The sequence below is a fragment of the Ovis aries genome, chromosome 20 (genome assembly GCF_016772045.2).
Source record: "Ovis aries strain OAR_USU_Benz2616 breed Rambouillet chromosome 20, ARS-UI_Ramb_v3.0, whole genome shotgun sequence".
NCBI classification, from domain to species: Eukaryota; Metazoa; Chordata; class Mammalia; order Artiodactyla; family Bovidae; genus Ovis; species Ovis aries.
Genome location: NC_056073.1, coordinates 10209474 through 10226377, shown reverse-complemented (window position 1 = coordinate 10226377; position 16904 = coordinate 10209474). Strand labels below are relative to the sequence as shown.

The 16904-nt window shown below is 39.9% G+C and overlaps 1 long non-coding RNA gene across 2 annotated transcripts in view; it reads left to right on the top strand.

Annotated features, from left to right (window-relative positions):
• Nucleotides 1-16904, top strand: part of LOC114109624 (uncharacterized) — a 39119-nt gene that overhangs the window by 2750 nt on the left and 19465 nt on the right. For both annotated transcript variants that reach the window (XR_006057278.2, XR_003586237.3), the window contains exon 2: nt 14799-14848. This is a non-coding gene — a long non-coding RNA (uncharacterized LOC114109624). The remainder of the gene's footprint in view (nt 1-14798; nt 14849-16904) is intronic.

Below are 16904 nucleotides of genomic sequence, written 5' to 3'. Positions count from 1 at the left end.
AGCCCAGGCAAAGGGACAATATGCAGGAAATAAGGAAATTATCCTCGCTGGTCTGTATGGGGAAGATGTTAAAAGAGAAAAAGTTGAATTAGATATGAGATATGGCAAGGGTGTAGGGATAATAAAAATAATAGCTAACACTTACTTGCAAGATACTGTGCTTAGTGCTTTACACACATATTATTTAATATCTTGGTTGAACTTAGAAAACAAACTAGTTTAATTAATAAAGGAAATCTGTTGATTCTCATAACCAGAAAATCCAGGGGGGCATCTGGTTTTAGGTAAGGTCAAGTCAAGAAATTCAGATTATGTCATTGGGACACAGTCTCTTGCAGTCTCTCAGCTAGCCTGAACTAATAGCTGTGGCCGAAAGGACATGATATTCTGATGAGACTGTGGTCATTGTTCACTACCAGAACCAGAGGACGTAGGCACAAGATAATTCTCCAAAGAGATAGTGGCCACTTTTAGAAAATAGGTCCAATATGCTTGCTGTATCTCATTTGTCTGTAACTCTATGAAATTATTATCATGGTCCCCATTCCACACAAAATAAACTAGAGCCGGCAAAGTATTAGGTAAACTAGGAGGAATTTACTCTAGGTAATTGGGTGGTATGAAAATAAAAGGATACTAACCAGAGTGGTGGAAGAGATGGTAGAAAAAGAGGAGGGAAAGGAAGGGTCAAATCAGAAGACAAATCAACAGTTTTTTTGAATGATTGGACATAGGAACAAAGGAGAAGATGAAAGACAAATCTAAGAGAAAAAAGGAATCTAAACTCAAATTTAGGAGGTTTTGACAATGCTGGTAGGGTCATTGCAAAGTAAGAGGTGGCAAAGTGTTACTCAGGAGTTCCTTTTGGGTCTGAGGGTCTGAGGATTGAGGAAATGATGTCAGCTCAAGTTCTCTGGAGCCTCTTTTAGTGACACTGAAATACATATGCATTCAGTAATTATCTGTGAGCTGCAGGTAAGGTTCTGTTTTATGCCTGTGAAGAGTACAAAGGTGAAAAGGCTACACTCTCACATTTGAAGTCACGTAAAATCTAATCACAGGAATAAAACAAGTATATTAATAACCAGAACGTGCAATAGCATGTAAGCACCTCAGGTGAGATGCAAGCAAAGTGGCATGAGAGTTAGATAGGCGAGACAAGAGGGGAAGGCTCTGTGAAAAAGGTGCCAGCTGAGCTCCACCTTAAAGCTTGGGTTCAGTGTTAACTGGGAGGATGGTAGAGGGAGTGTGATCTAGGCTAAACACCAACATGAGCAGAGAAAGGTGAGATACCACAATATTGATTCAAGGAACAGTGGGTTACCCTGTTTGACCAAAAATGGGAGGTATCACAGTAAAGACTGGAAGGATAAAACAAAATCAGAACATAGAGTCTGTTATGTAGGGAACTGGATGTGAGGGGCAGTGGTTCCTCGTGATTTTTAGAACAGGGAAATGGTTTGACTAATTCATGCTTTAAGATCCAGTAAGGCAAGAGAGTAAGATACAATATGGTTTAAATTATCCAGCTAGTATGGCTCACATTATCCTCTCGACTTGAATTCTGGCTGGAACGTTTTACTGTATACTTAGTGAAATACTAACCCACAAACCTGAAAGTAAAAATTATGTGGCAAGTGTAAATTGTTCAGCCTGATTTAATGTCCTTTCGTTTTAACCTTTGATTAGCATTTCTGTTAAGTCCTAAACATTTTCTAAACTTTAACGAACTTGCTTTTGGCCGTGCTGGGTCTTCGTTGCTGTGTGTGGGCTTTCTGTAGTTGCAGTGAGAGTAGAGGGGCTCCTTTCTGGTTGCACTCTGTGGGCTTCTCATTGCAGGGGCTTCTCTGTGGGGCCCGGGCTCTGGGCATGCAGGCCCAGTAGTTGTGGCTCGAGGGCTTAGTTGCCCTGCAGCATGTGGAATCTTCCTGGAGCAGGGATCGAACCCCTGCGTTGGCAGGCAAACTCCCAACCACTGGACCACCAGGGAAGCCCAGGTCCTAAACTTTTAATCATGTGTGAAGTCAGGACACCATAAAATATGTTATTTCCATATTTTAATAAAAGAAAAGCGTCAGTACCCTGCAAGTAGCCACCTACTTGGTATAATTTTACTAAAGAGAGAAAATACACAAAAATAATAGCTCTTAAATAATAATAATAATAGCATCTACCAAACCATAATCTATATTTTAACAAAATCCCTCTAGGTGATTCATATGTGTGATGATTAATTTTGTGTGTCCACTTAATTGGGCTAAGGGATAACTGGTAAAACATTATTACTGGTTGTCTGCGAAGGTGTTTCTGGAAGAGATTAGCATTTTAATTGCTAGACTGAGTAAAGAAGATCACCCCTACTAAAGGGGATAGGCATCATCCAATCTGTTGGGGGCCTGACTAGGACCAAAAGGTAAAGGAAGTTTGCATTTGCCCTCTGGTTGAGCTGGGACATTATCTTCTGCCCTTGGACATTGGTGGTCCTAGCTCCCACGCCTTTGAACTTGGCTGAATCATACCAGCAACTATCCTGGTTCTCCAGCTTACAGATGACAGATCATGGAACTTCCTTGCCTACGTAATTACTTGAACCAATTCCTATAATATCTATTGGTTCTGTTTCTCTGCAGAACCCTAACTAATACAATGTGCATATTAAAGTTAAGTAGCAGTGGATTAGAGGATATTCGATAATCCCAGGATTAAAATGTGCTAAGGTCCTTGCATTGTCTGGGGAAAGGGAAAAGCTCAAGGGTTAATATTTGCCTTTGATGAGTCAAGATTATTTGTTGTAATGTATGATTCCATATATTTGAAATTCTTGAAAATGCAGACGAATCTGTAGTGACAGAAAGTAGATTGGTGGCTACCTGGAGGTAAAGGAGAGGACTGACTATAAAGGGACTTGTGAGAATGTTTGGGAGTGTTGGAAACATTCTATGAATTGATGGTGGTGGTAGAGAAACATTGGTCAGAAGTTATCAAACTACTGGATAGCCGTAATGTATTTCACGTAAACTGTGCTACAATTAAGTTGATTTTAAAAAAGACTACCTGTTGTAATGTTTTTGTTATTGTTGTCTAGTCACTAAGTTGTGTCCGATTCTTTTGCGACCCCATGGACTATAGTCCACCAGGCTCCATTTCCATGAGATTTCCCAGGCAAGAATACTGGGCTGGGTTGCCATTTCTTCCTTCATGGGAATCTTCCTGACTCAGGGGTCTAACCTGCATCTCCTGCTTGTCAGATGGAAACCCTGCAATGTTTAGGCTGACCATTAAAAGAATGAAAAAAAGAAGATATAACTCACAAACTAGTAGAGAGGAAAAAAGGAATCATATATATTCAACCAATCTAAAAGAAGAAAAAGGAACATAAATAAGCAGTAAGAACAAAAATAAGTAATAAGATGTTGGCAGATATTGTATAAACTCAAGTCTGCTCTGTAGAAGGAACCAGGCTACAATGAGAGGGACATTTGAGGGAAAGTTTAATAATAGATGGTTAACATGTATGGATTGAGCACATGCATTTACCTCAGAACTTCACTTAATGTGTCAGTGGGCTGCTGTCTATGGGGTCGCACAGAGTCGGACACGACTGAAGCGACTCAGCAGCAGCAGCAGCAGCAGCAGCAGCAGCAGCAAAGCATTAAAAAATCCGCAAGATAATAAAGTCCATGAGAACAAAAAGAGGGGAAGGAAACAACAGCAGATGAGAACTATCAATAAAATTTTGGAGAATGGAAGAAGATGGATGAACAAATAAGAAAGCTAAAGCATAAGTCTACAAAAAGAACTGGTAAAAATCAGCTAATTTACATTAGACCCACTAGAAAGGCTTAGAAGTAGGAAACTGCAGTAATTCTGAAGAACTGTATGTGCTGGGGGAGGGAGGTGGTAGTGAGGTGTTGGTAATGGCTTGGAGAGCAGGCCTAAAAGTAGGATTGCCTGAAAAATCTGTTGAAAGGGTGGTTAGATGCCACCAGATCTCCCCAGTACTCCTTGGAGATTTCCCATCTCTGAACAATGAACTAAGGAGAGCTGGACTTGGGGATTCCAGGCACCAATGAGGGCAGAGACCAAGTGCCATTCTGAAAATGGCAGTTAGAATGGTACTCTTAAAAAAAAAAATGGTATTCTACATACTGAATGATGAGACACCCCTCCCCACCTCCTTTCCTTTCTCAGGGCTGATAAAGAGGAAGGAGAAAGCTGATACAAATTGATGGGAGCTGGTGGTCCAGAAGGGGGCTGAGAAAAAATCCCATGAAAATAGTTTATCCTTTCAAGTGAGGAATTGAAAAAAAATGTTTTCATAAGATGAAAATCCTCAGGGGCCCAGCCTCTTCCCACACCTCACATTTTAGAACACTGGGAGCCAAGTGTATATTCAGTTCAGTTCAGTCGCTCAGTCGTGTCCGACTCTTTGCGACCCCATGCCAGGCCTCCCTGTCCATCACCATCTCCCGGAGTTCACTCAGACTCATGTCCATCGAGTCCGTGATGCCATCCAGCCATCTCATCCTGGGTCGTCCCCTTCTCCTCCTGCCCCCAATCCCTCCCAGCATCAGAGTCTTTTCCAATGAGTCAACTCTTTGCATGAGGTGGCCAGAGTACTGGAGTTTCAGCTTTAGCATCATTCCTTCCAAAGAAATCCCAGGGCTGATCTCCTTCAGAATGGACTGGTTGGATCTCCTTGCGGTCCAAAGAACTCTCCAGAGTCTTCTCCAACACCACAGTTCGAAAGCATCAATTCTTTGGCGCTCAGCCTTCTTCACAGTCCAAGGCTCACATCCATACATGACCACAGAAAAAACCATAGCCTTGACTAGACAGACCTTAGTCGGCAAAGTAATGTCTCTGCTTTTGAATATACTATCTAGATTGGTCATCACTTTTCTTCCAAGGAGTAAGCGTCTTTTAATTTCATGGCTGCAGTCACCATCTGCAGTGATTTTGGAGCCCAAAAAAATAGTCTGACACTGTTTCTACTGTTTCCCCATCTATTTCCCAGGAAGTGATGGGACTGGATGCCATGATCTTCATTTTCTGAATGTTGAGCTTTAAGCCAACTTTTTCACTCTCCTCTTTTACTTTCATCAAGAGGCTCTTTAATTCTTCTTCACTTTCTGCCATAAGGGTGGTGTCATCTGCATATCTGAGGTTATTGATATTTCTCCCGGCAGTCTTGATTCAAGCTTTTGCTTCTTCCAGCCCAGCGTTTCTCTTGATGTACTCTGCATAGAAGTGAAATAAGCAGGGTGACAATATACAGCCTTGACGTACTCCTTTTCCTATTTGGAACCAGTCTGTTGTTCCATGTCCAGTTCTAACTGTTGCTTCCTGACCTGCATACAGGTTTCTCAAGAGGCAGGTCAGGTGGTCTGGTATTCCCATCTCTTTCAGAATTTTCCACAGTTTATTGTGATCCACACAGTCAAAGGCTTTAGCATAGTCAATAAAGCGGAAATAGATGTTTTTCTGGAACTCTCTTGCTTTTTTGCTGATCCAGCGGATGTTGGCGATTTGATCTCTGGTTCCTCTGCCTTTTCTAAAACCAGCTTGAACATCAGGGAGTTCACGGTTCACGTATTGCTGAAGCCTGGCTTGGAGAATTTTGAGCATTACTTTACTAGTGTGTGAGATGAATGCAATTGTGTGGTAGTTTGAGCATTATTTGGCATTGCCTTTCTTTGGGATTGGCATGAAAACTGACCTTTTCCAGTCCTGTGACCACTGCTGAGTTTCCCAAATTTGCTGGCATATTGAGTGCAACACTTTCACAGCATCATCTTTCAGGATTTGAAACAGTTCAACTGGAATTCCATCACCTCCACTAGCTTTGTTCATAGTGATGCTTTCTAAGGCCCACTTGACTTCACATTCCAAGATGTCTGGCTCTAGATTAGTGATCACATCATCATGATTATCAGGGTCGTGAAGATCTTTTTTGTACAGTTCTTCCATGTGTTCTTGCCACCTCTTCTTAATATCTTCTGCTTCTGTTAGGTCCAGACCATTTCTGTCCTTTATGGAGGAACAGTCCCAATTAAAAAAAATAAAACTTGCTACCTTTTGCCTTGTACTGAAGCCTACCAGATACCAAAATACTCCCTCCCTTCCCCCAATACACAATTTTAAACAACTTTTTATTACCTCACTCAAAGTTGAGTAGACAGTCAATAAGCAACATTTATATGAGGAAAATCTCATTAGCGTCATAGCCCAAAACCAAGAAACAGAGGGGAAACAGAAAATCAAATCTTAACAAACAAAAATCTCAACCTCAAGGAGTAACAGCCATGAAATGGGAACATGATCATATTTAGAAAGGAAGTGGGGGAGGGAAGAAGGGAGACTGAAAAGACGCTGTCCAGAAGAAACCTAGAAAATTTAAAATAAACTGTGAAAGATTTTCAAAGATACTGTGGAAGATTGGGAAGGTGAAGTTGAAGTCTCAAAGAATAGAGGGAAAACAGGAAAGTAAAGAGAAAAGAGAATTTGAGGATGAATTCAGGACACACAACATCCCATTTATAGTAATTCTAGAAAGGAAATGATTGATTTTCCCAGAAATGAAGGTCTTGAGTTTGCAGAATGAACAACTTCCCCCTGTACCCTGGTACAATGAATGCAAAAAGATCTTCACAACATTAGTGATAGAAAAATAAAGGATCCTAAAAGCTTTCAGAGAGAAAAAGCAGGTCACCTAGAAAAGATTATGAGTCCAAGGTACCAGGTTAGAAGGCATCAGAATAATCCCTTCAAATGCTGAAAGAACACTGTTTTCCTGTATAGAAGTCTATACCATGCCAAAATGTCTATCAAGTGTGGGAATAGTATAAAGACATTTTCAGACTTGCAAGGTCTCATTTATCTATTCTTTCTCAGGAAGCAACTGGATGATGTTTTCCATAAAAATGATGCAGGGGAAAAAAAATCAAGAAAAATAAAAATCATGGTATCCATGAAATGTGTATGCTGTGTGCTAAGTCGCATCAGTCATGTCTAATTCTGTGTGACCCTGCGGACTGTAGCCCGCCAGGCTGCTCAGTCCATGGGATTCTCCAGGCAAGAAAACTGGAGTGGGTTGCCATTTCCTCCTCCAGGGGATCTTCCCGACTGAGGGATTGAACCCATCTCTCTTATGTCTCCTGCACTGGTAGGCAGGTTCTTTACCACCTGGGAAGCCACTCGTGCTATAGGATCCCCAGTTATGATGAAAGGAAAGTTGTTTGGCAGGCTTAGAGTGCAACCATTGCAGTTGGAGAATTCCAGAAGTGATTGGAACGGATAATTTACCAGATATATTTGACCATATAAGAGGAGGCTTTCAGTACTGAGAAAGAGTTTAGAGAAATGGCAACCCACTCCAGTATTCTTACATGGGAAATCCCATGGACAGGAGCCTGGTGGGCTACAGTCCATGGGATTGCAAAAGAGTTGGACAAGACTTAGCGACTGAACAACAACAATAATAAAATTAAAATTTTTAAATAGGCAATTATTAATTCTAGCAAAGACAACCCATGTGAGAAAGATATAATTTCAGTTGAGCCTATATGGCTCATTTACAAGCATTTATACAATCATCATAATGAAAAACCATAGAGATTTAACTGAAAATTACGATTAAAACTTTTTTGAGACTATGAGGTGAGTGGTAGGAGATATAAGTTAAATCCTCATTATCTGTAGTTGAAGTATAACTATAAAGTTGAAAACTCAAGAACTGATAGTAAAAGTGTGTTATTCAGAAGTGGAAGTTGAGTACTGGGAGAAACTACTAAAGAGCTTGCAATTGTCGGTTGTGGATTGGGAGAGAAGGAGTTGGGCTGAAACAGTGATCTCCGGTTTTACTTTATTTTTAACTAACTTGTGTAATTTTGATTGCCTCGGGTCTTTATTGCTGCACATGGACTTGCTCTGGTTGTGGCGAGCGGAGGCTTCCCTCCTCGTGATGCACAGGCCCTGGGCACACGGCCTTCAGTAGCCGTGGCACGCGGGCTCAGTGGTTATGGCTCGAGGGCTCCAGAACGTGGGCCCTAGAGTAGTTGTGATGCATGGGCTCTAGTTGCTCCACGCATGGAGAGGCTTCCTGGACCTGGGATCAAACCAGTGTCCCCAGCATTGGCGGGTGGATTCTTATCCACGGTACCACCAGGGAAGCCCTGGTTTTATTTTTAAGCCTTGGTATTTGACTTTTAAAAAACCTGTAAGCTCATAAAAGTTAATATGAAATATACTTAAATGATATTACTTCAAAAGTTAGGTGGATGGATTGAAGAGTGGCTATAATAAATTAGCTTTCCAATTCAGTATGTCAGAAAGAGTATGTGTTATGCAGAAAAGGTATTCGGTTGGCCAGAAAGTTTGTTTGGGTTCTTCTATAAGCTGTTACCCGAAAACCCAAATGACCTTTTTGGCCAACCCAGGATTAACATAGCAGACCTGATTGCTCTCCTTTGAAATGCCTGCTTACATGGGTGGCATCTGGGAGCTTCCTGGATTTCAGGAAGGTTCTCACCACCCTCACTGATAAGAGTGGGTTCACTGTGCCTAAACTGTTTGTGCAGACAGTATGGCTTACCGTAGCCATCTGCTTTCCTTCTGGAGTACATGTCACCAGGCAGAGGGTAATCTTTGTAACCAACCCCCAATAAATCTCCTGTTCAGTCTCTGATGAGCTTTCCTGGTAAACAACTTTTGGCATGTGTTGTTACAACTCATTGTTGAGGGAATTAAGTGCATCCTGTGTGAGAGAGAACTCTTGGAAGCTTGGTCTTGGTTTCCTCTAGACTACGCCCCATGTGCCTTTTTTCTTTGCTGATTTTACTGATTTTGTTCTGTATCTTTTCTCTGTAATAAATCATAACCACACATACAGCTGCATGTTGAATCCTGATTCCTCCTAACAAATCATGGAATTTGGAGGTGGTCTTGAAGACCCCAACACACATTTTTTTTTTTTACTCCAAATACCCATTAAAATATTAGTGTAATTGCAAGATGTGTGTTTGCAAAAGCAATAAAACCCAACTCTTGCTGTCTCAGGGGAAAAAATAGCATTTATTGGAAGGGTTGAAGCAAGGGCTCTCAGAATTGAAAGGAGACTGGGGGAGCAAGCTAGAATGTCATTGCCACCACTGCTTATATACAAATAATGTCTTAATTTTTTTTCCGTTAAGTTACTGGTATTGGAAGTACAGTTTATTGTTGCCTGTCCATTTTGTATTTAGCCACCTTGCTAAACTTTCTTATTATTTCTAATAATGTGGTTGGTTCTTCAGGGTTTTCTCTGTAGATAATTGTAGGTGATAGTTTTGATCTTCCCTTTTCAACATTAGGTCTGACCTACCTTCTTCCCCCTTTCTTTCTTTCATCCCTTCTTCCCTTCCTTTCTGCCTTCCATCCCTTTCTCCCCCCACCCCCACACCCCTCTCTGTCTTACTGACCTTCAGCACAATGTTAGAGGCAGTAGATGCCCCTACCTTGTTACTCCAGTTCTAAGGAAATGCTTCTGACATTTCCCTACTAAGAATGATGTTTGGTTTTAGTGTTATGTGAGATACTCTTTAACAGACTCAGATCATTTCTATTCTCACTTTGCTAAAAGCTGTTTCATCATGATGAGTGTTGAGCTTTATCAATACTTCTTCTGCATATATTAACATGATAATTGGTTTCCTCCTTTACTCTTAATGTGAAGAATTAGTTCTCTAATATTAAACCATTCTTGTATCTCCGGAATTTACCTGGCTTTGTCATGATTTATTATCTCTTTTATACATCACTGATTTGATTTGCTAATGTTTTAATTAATGTATTTGCATCTACGGTCACAAGTGAGATTGACTCTAATTTGATAGTTTTGGAAATTAAGTTTTATTAATCTCATAGAATGAGTTGGAAATATTTCCTCTTTTTCAATTTTCTGGAAGAGTTTGTATATGAAATGAACTGTTGCTTGGAAAGTTGGAATGTTTTTCTAAAATTTTGTTCATCTAAGTTTTGCAAAATGTTTTCTTTTAAATCTCCGCTGCACCTATAGTTATGTTCCCCTTTGCATTACGAGTATTTTTTCTTCTTTCTTATCCCTTTTACCGCAAGTCTCCATCAATTTCATTAGTTTTCTACCCCTAGATCACTAGCTCCTGGCCTTGTTGATCATCTGTAGTTTATTTTTTCTGATTGTTGCTCTAATCATTTTAATCTGCTTCCTTTCATTTTATTCTGTAATTTTTCTAACAAGTTAGGTGCCTGGTTTTTTTTTTAATTTTCAGATTTTTTTCGTTTCTAATAAAAGCATCAAGATGATAAGTTTAGCTTGAATTACCACTGTTGTTTGTTTCTCAAGTCTCGATATACAGTATTTTTATTATTGCTCAATTCTAAATATCTTTATGCTTCTATTGTGATTTTATCTTGGATCCAAGTGTTTGAAGTGTGTGTGTTAAATTTTTAATTTTGCAATAACTGTAGATTCACAAGCACTTATAAGAAATAATAGAGAGATTCCATTACATTTTATCCAGTTTCCTCCAATAGTAGCATCTTGCAAAACTATAGGAAATATCACAACCAGAATATTGACGTTGATGGATGAGAATTCAGCTGTTAATCTTAGTGAGGATTCCTTATATGTGAGTAACGATATCTGTCTTGCTGCTTTCAAGTTTCTCTTTGTCCTCGTTTTATGACAGTTTGATGTGATGTATCTAGATATGGGTCTGTTTGAGTTTATCTTAGGATGTGTTGAGCTTCTTGAGTTTCATGCATTTGGGGACATTTTGGGCCATTATTTACCCCCAGTTATTTTTGTTGTTGTTGTTCTTTTCTTTCCTTTTGGGACCTCCATTATGCACACGTTGGTACACTTCATGGTGTTTCACAGGTGTCTGAAGCTCTGTTCATTTTTCTTTATTCCTTTTTTTTTCTCTCTCTCTCTCTTTCTTTTCCTTAGACTGGAGAATCTCAGTTGACATATCTTCAAGTTTTCTGATTCTTCGTTCTGCCAACTTGAACCTAGAGTCATGCTCCTTTAGTAAAAATTTTCATTTCAGTTGTTGAACTAAGTTCTTTTCCTTTTTTGGCCATGCCACATGACTTGTGGAATCCCAGTTCCTGACTAGGGATTGAGCCCGGACCACAGCAATGAAAGTGCTGAGTCCTAACCAATGGACCACCAGAGAATTCCTCTGAAGTTCTCTTTTTATATTGGGATTTATGTTTATGTTGGTTCTTTTTTTAGTCTTTATTTGGTGAGACATTCTTACACTTTCCTTTAGTTCTTTAGACATGATTTCCTTTAGTTCTTTAAACAAATTTATAAAAGCTGATTTAAATTCTTTGTCTAGTGAAGTCTATCCATCTAGGCTTTCTGCCAGTTTCTATTAATTGCTTCCTCCCGCCCCCTGTCCCCACACCACCTCATTTATGTCATATTTTCCCGTTTCTTTGCATGTCTCATGTGTTTTTTGAAAACTAGGCATTTCAGTAATATAATGTGGCACTCTGGATATCACATTCCCCGCTCTTCCCAGGGTTTATTGGTGTTGCTGCTGCTGCTATTTGTTTTAGTGACTTTCCTGAACTAATTCTTTAAGTCTGTATTCTTTGTCATGCCTGGCCACTTACAGTCTCTGCTTGGTTAGTTTAGTGATCAGGTAATGAATGGACAGCTATTCCCTTACATGCCTTGAATTGATAAGTCTCCTGGCCTTTGCTGGTGTGTGTGTGTGTGTGTGTGTGTGTGTGTGTGATGTTAGGGTATAGGGTGTGTGTGTGTGTGATATTAGGGTATAGGGGTGTGTGTGTGATATTAGGGTATGGGTGTGTGTGTGTGTGTATGTGTGATATTAGGGTATGGGGTGTGTGTGTATATGTGATGTTAGGGTATAGGGGTGTGTGTGTATGAGATGTTAGGGTATGGGTGTGTGTGTGTGTGATGTTAGGGTATAGGGGTGTTGTGTGTGTTTGGGTGTGATGTTAGGGTATAGGGGTGTCTGTGTGTGTGGTGTTAGGGTATAGCTTCAAGAATTCAGCACACTGTTGACAGCTGTGCCTTAGTCCTTACTTCCTGCTTGTGCAGAGCCTCGAGGTCTCTCAGCAGTGAGTGAGATTAGGGTCATCTCAGGCCTTTCCTAGGCATGCACACAGCCCTGCGCATACAAGTGGCCTTCTAGATATCCAAGAATATGTTGAAACTTTTCAAGTATTCCTATAGATATCTTACTCCGAAGTTTTTCCTTTTAAGGTTTTGGTCAGCTTCTTTCCCCTTCCTAGTTGTTATCACCTAAAGCACCTATGATGTTACACAGTTGCCACTGGCTATTTTCAATAAATGCTCCAGGGAAAAGGGTACTCAAAGTGAATGAGCTCTGAGTCATTTGAAACAAACACAAGCCCTACCAGTGGTGGTTTACAGGGAACTGAGGAGGCAAAGGCACCCCACTCTAGTACTCCTGCCTGGAAAATCCCATGGGTGGAGGAGCCTGGTAGGCTGTAGTCCATGGGGTCGCTAAGAGTCAGACATGACTGAGCGACTTCACTTTCACTTTTTCACTTTCATGCATTGGAGAAGGAAATGGCAACCCACTCCAGTGTTCTTGCCTGGAGAATCCCAGGGACGGGGGAACCTGGTGGGCTGCCATCTATGGGGTCCCACAGAGTCAGACATGACTGAAGCGACTTAGCAGCAGCAGCAGCAGCAGCAGCCAGGCAGGTCAAATAATGACGGTTATTTGGGGACGGAGCCTTTGAGAAGCTCCAGGCCTGTATTAGCCCTTTCAGTGACTGCTAGGCTGCTAGTCTTCATATTGTTGTTCAGTCGCTAAGTCATGTTAGACTCTTTGAGACCCCATGGACTGCAGCATGCCAGGCTTCCCTATCCTCCAAACTCCCAGAACTCACCCAAATTCGTCTCCACTGAACTGATCATACTATCCAACTGTCTCATCCTCTGCCTCCCCCTTCTTTTGCCTTCAGCCTTTCCCAGCATCAGGGTCTTTTCCAAAGTGTTGGCTCTCCCCATCAGGTGGCCAAAGTATTGAAGCTTCAGCATCAGTCCTTCCAATGAATATTCAGGGTTGATTTCCTTTAGGATTGACTAGTTTGCTCTCCCTGCAGTCCAAGGGACTCTCAAGAGTCTTCTCCAGCGCCACAATTCAAAAGCATCAATTCTTAACTACCAATATTTCATGATATGAATGTACCACAGTTTGTTTAACCATTTATCCATTGAAGGACATCTGAGTTGCTTCTGATTTGGGGAAAACTGGACATCCACCTGCAACTATCTTACACCATACACAAAAATTAACTCAGAATGGATTAAAGACTTGAGACTCCTAGAAGAAAACATAGGCAGTAAGTTCTTTGACATCAGTCTTGGCAATGATTTTTGGATTTGACACCAAAAGTAAAAGTAAGTTTGATATATGTGTCAAACTAAAAAAACTCCTGCACAACAAAAGAAACCATCAACAAAATGAAAAGGCAGACTATCTAATGGGAGAAAATATTTGCAAAGCATAGATCTGACAAGGGATTAATATCCGAAATATGTAAAGAACTCAAACAACTCAATAGCAAAAGACAAAACAACCCAGTTTTTAAATGGGCAGAGGATCTGAATGAACATTTTCCCAAAGAAGACATACAAATAGCCAACAGGTACATGAGAAGCTACTCAACATCACTGTCAGGGGACTGCAAATCAAAGGCACAATGAGATATCACTTCACACACTTTTTTTTTCTTCACACACTTTAGAATGGTTATTATTTAAAAAAAAAATCAAGAAGTAACAGGTATTGGTGAGGATATGGAGAAAAGGGAATCTTCCTTCCAGCCACTCTGGAAAACAGCATGAAGGTTTGTCAAAAAATCAAAACTAGAACTACCAAATGATTCAGCAGTTCCACCTCTGAGTATTTATCCAAAGGAAATGAAAACACTTGAAAAGATATTTGCATCCCTATGTTCATTGCAGAATTATTTGCAGTAGCCGAGAGATGGAAACATCTAAGTGTCCACTGATGGATGAATGGATAAAGAAAATGTGTTGTATAAGTCAACTGTATATATATGAATATTCAGCTATTAAAAAAGAAGGAAATCCTGCCATTTGTGATTACATAGATGAACTTTGAAGGCATTATACTAAGTGAAGTAAGCCAGATAGAAAGACAGGTATTATATGATATCAGTTATATTTGGAATCTCAAACAAACTCATAGAGACAGAGAATAGATTGATGGTTGCCAGAGATGGGGTTAAGGGTAGGCAAATGAGTTAAGGGAGTCAAAAGGTACAAACTTCCAGTTACAAATAAGTCCTGGGACCATAATGCCTAACATGTGGACTATAATTAATAATATTGTATTGTATGCTAAGAGAGAACTTAAAAGTTCTCACCACGGGACTTCCTTGGTGGTCCTGTGCCTAAGACTCCACATTCCCAATGCAGGGGGCCCAGGTTCAATTTCTGCTCAGGGAACTGGATCCCTCCCGTGTGCCATGACCAAGAGTCCTAAGAGTCGAATGCTTCAACTAGAGATCCTGCATGCTTTAACTAAGACCCAGTACAACCAAATTAATACTGTTTTTAAAATTCTCACCACAAGAAAAAAAAATTGTAACTATGTATGGTAATGAATGTTAACTGGACTTATTTGGTGATCATTTTGCAGTATATACAGATAATGAACTAATTGTGCATCTGAAACTAATTTATATGTCAATTATATCTCAATTTTTTTTTTTTTAAGAAAAGCATTTTCTTTGTGTTACAGGACTAAGGCAGTGGCACAGAGTTATCCATGAAATCAGGTAGACGGTAGAGGTAAGCAATGAGTGGTACATAGATAAGTCTTCCTGAATAGTATAAAAAACTTAGAACTCTTTTACTCCAACTTCCTGGCCTTTTGATTACATACTACAGTTTTCTAGTATTTTAGACCTATTCTTTTGAATTTAATTGTTGTGGCTAAGTAACAAATTCACGGTGAACTTCCCTGGTGGTTCACCAGTAAAGAAGCCAACTGCCAGTGCAGGAGACGTGGGTTTGATTCCTGGGTTGGGAAGATCCCCTGGAGAAGGAAATGGCAACCCACTCTGGTGTTCTTCCCTGGGAAATCCCATGGACAAAGGAGTTTGGTGCGCTACAGTCCATGGGGTTGCAAAGGGTCGGATATGACTTAGCAACTAAACAGCAAACTGCCCATACAGATGAAATTTGGGTTGTTTGAGGCTTATTGTAAGCAGTTCTGCTAAGAATAGCTTTATGCACATACTGTTTTGTACACATGGAAGTATATCTGTGGGATAAACCACCCAAAGTAGAATTCCTGTGTCAAAGGCTATATGCATTTGGAAATGGGATAGCTCTCCATAAGGACTCTGCCAGTTGAGACTCATATAAACCACGTGTGAGAGGGCCTGTTTTCCCACAGCATCATTTTAGCAAGCTTTTAGATTTTTGCCGCTCTGATGGGTGAAAAAATAATATTTTGATACAGTTTTAACTTGAATTTCTATTATTATGAGAGAGCTTGAGCATTCTTTCATATGTTTAAGGCCATCAACCTGGGAATTGACAAGAGTATGAATGTATTAGTTTGTACATACATTTGTTAAGAATGGCGGAACTGTGCACTTTAAATCTGGGCATTCCCTGTGTATAAATTATACTTCTGGTGCCATTTGAAAATTGCATTTATTTATTTGGCTGCATCGGGTCTTAGTTGCAGCACATGGGATCTTCACTGTGGTGTGCAGGCTTAGTTGCCTCTTGCCATGTGGGATCTTAGTTCCCTCACCAGGAATCTAACCTGTGTACCCTGCATTGCAAGGTGGTTTCTTAACCACTGGACCACCAGGGAAGTCCCTGTAGAACCATTTTGAAAAAAATATTTTTCTTTCTCTATTTAATGAGTTTGTCGAAAATAATTTGACCATGTAATGTGTGGATCTATTCCTTGACTCTGTTACATTGATCTCTTTGTGCTTTTGCCTGTGTTACACTGTCTTGATTTTCTTTGCTTTATTATAAGCTTTGAAGGCATGTAGAATAATATCTCCAAATTTACTTTCCTTTTCTGAGGTTATTTTGAGTATTTATATCCTTGGCAGTTCCACATAAATTTTAGAATCAGCTTGTCAATTTCCATAATAAAGTTATGGAGATTTTGATTAGGATTTCATTGAGTCTCTATATCAATTTAGGGGGAATAGCTTAAACAATATCAGTCTTACAGTCTACTCATAGACTATTTTTTCCATGAATGTGTGTCTTTAACTCAGAAACGTTTTATAGATTTCAGTGCAAAGGTTTTGTGCATTTTTATTAAATTACCCTTAAGTATTTTCTGTGTTTTAGATGACCATATAGATGACCTTTTGCTGGCTATTCTTATTTGTTTTTTCATAACTTTGGGGATGAAATTGGTAGTAAAAAGAAGAGAAGGTGTGGAGAAAAGGGAACCCTCTTGCATTGTTGGTGGGAATGTAAATTGATACAGCCTCTATGGAAGACAGTATTGAAATTCCTTTAAAAACTAGGAGTAAAACTACCATATGACCCAGAAATCCCACTATTAGGCATATCTCCTGAAGAAATCAGAATGGAAAAAGATATATGTACCCCACGGTTCATTGCAGCACTATTTACAGTAGCTACGGCGTGGAGTAACCTGGATGTCCATTGACAGATGGATAAAGAAGCTGTAGTACATATATAAAGTGGAATGTTACCCAGCCATAAAGAGGAATACGTTTGAGTCAGTTCTAATGAGGTAGATGAACGTAGAGCCTGTTATACAGAGTGAAGTAAAGTCAGAAAGAGAAAGCAAATACTGTATACTAACACATACATATGAGCTCTAGAAAGACAGTACTGA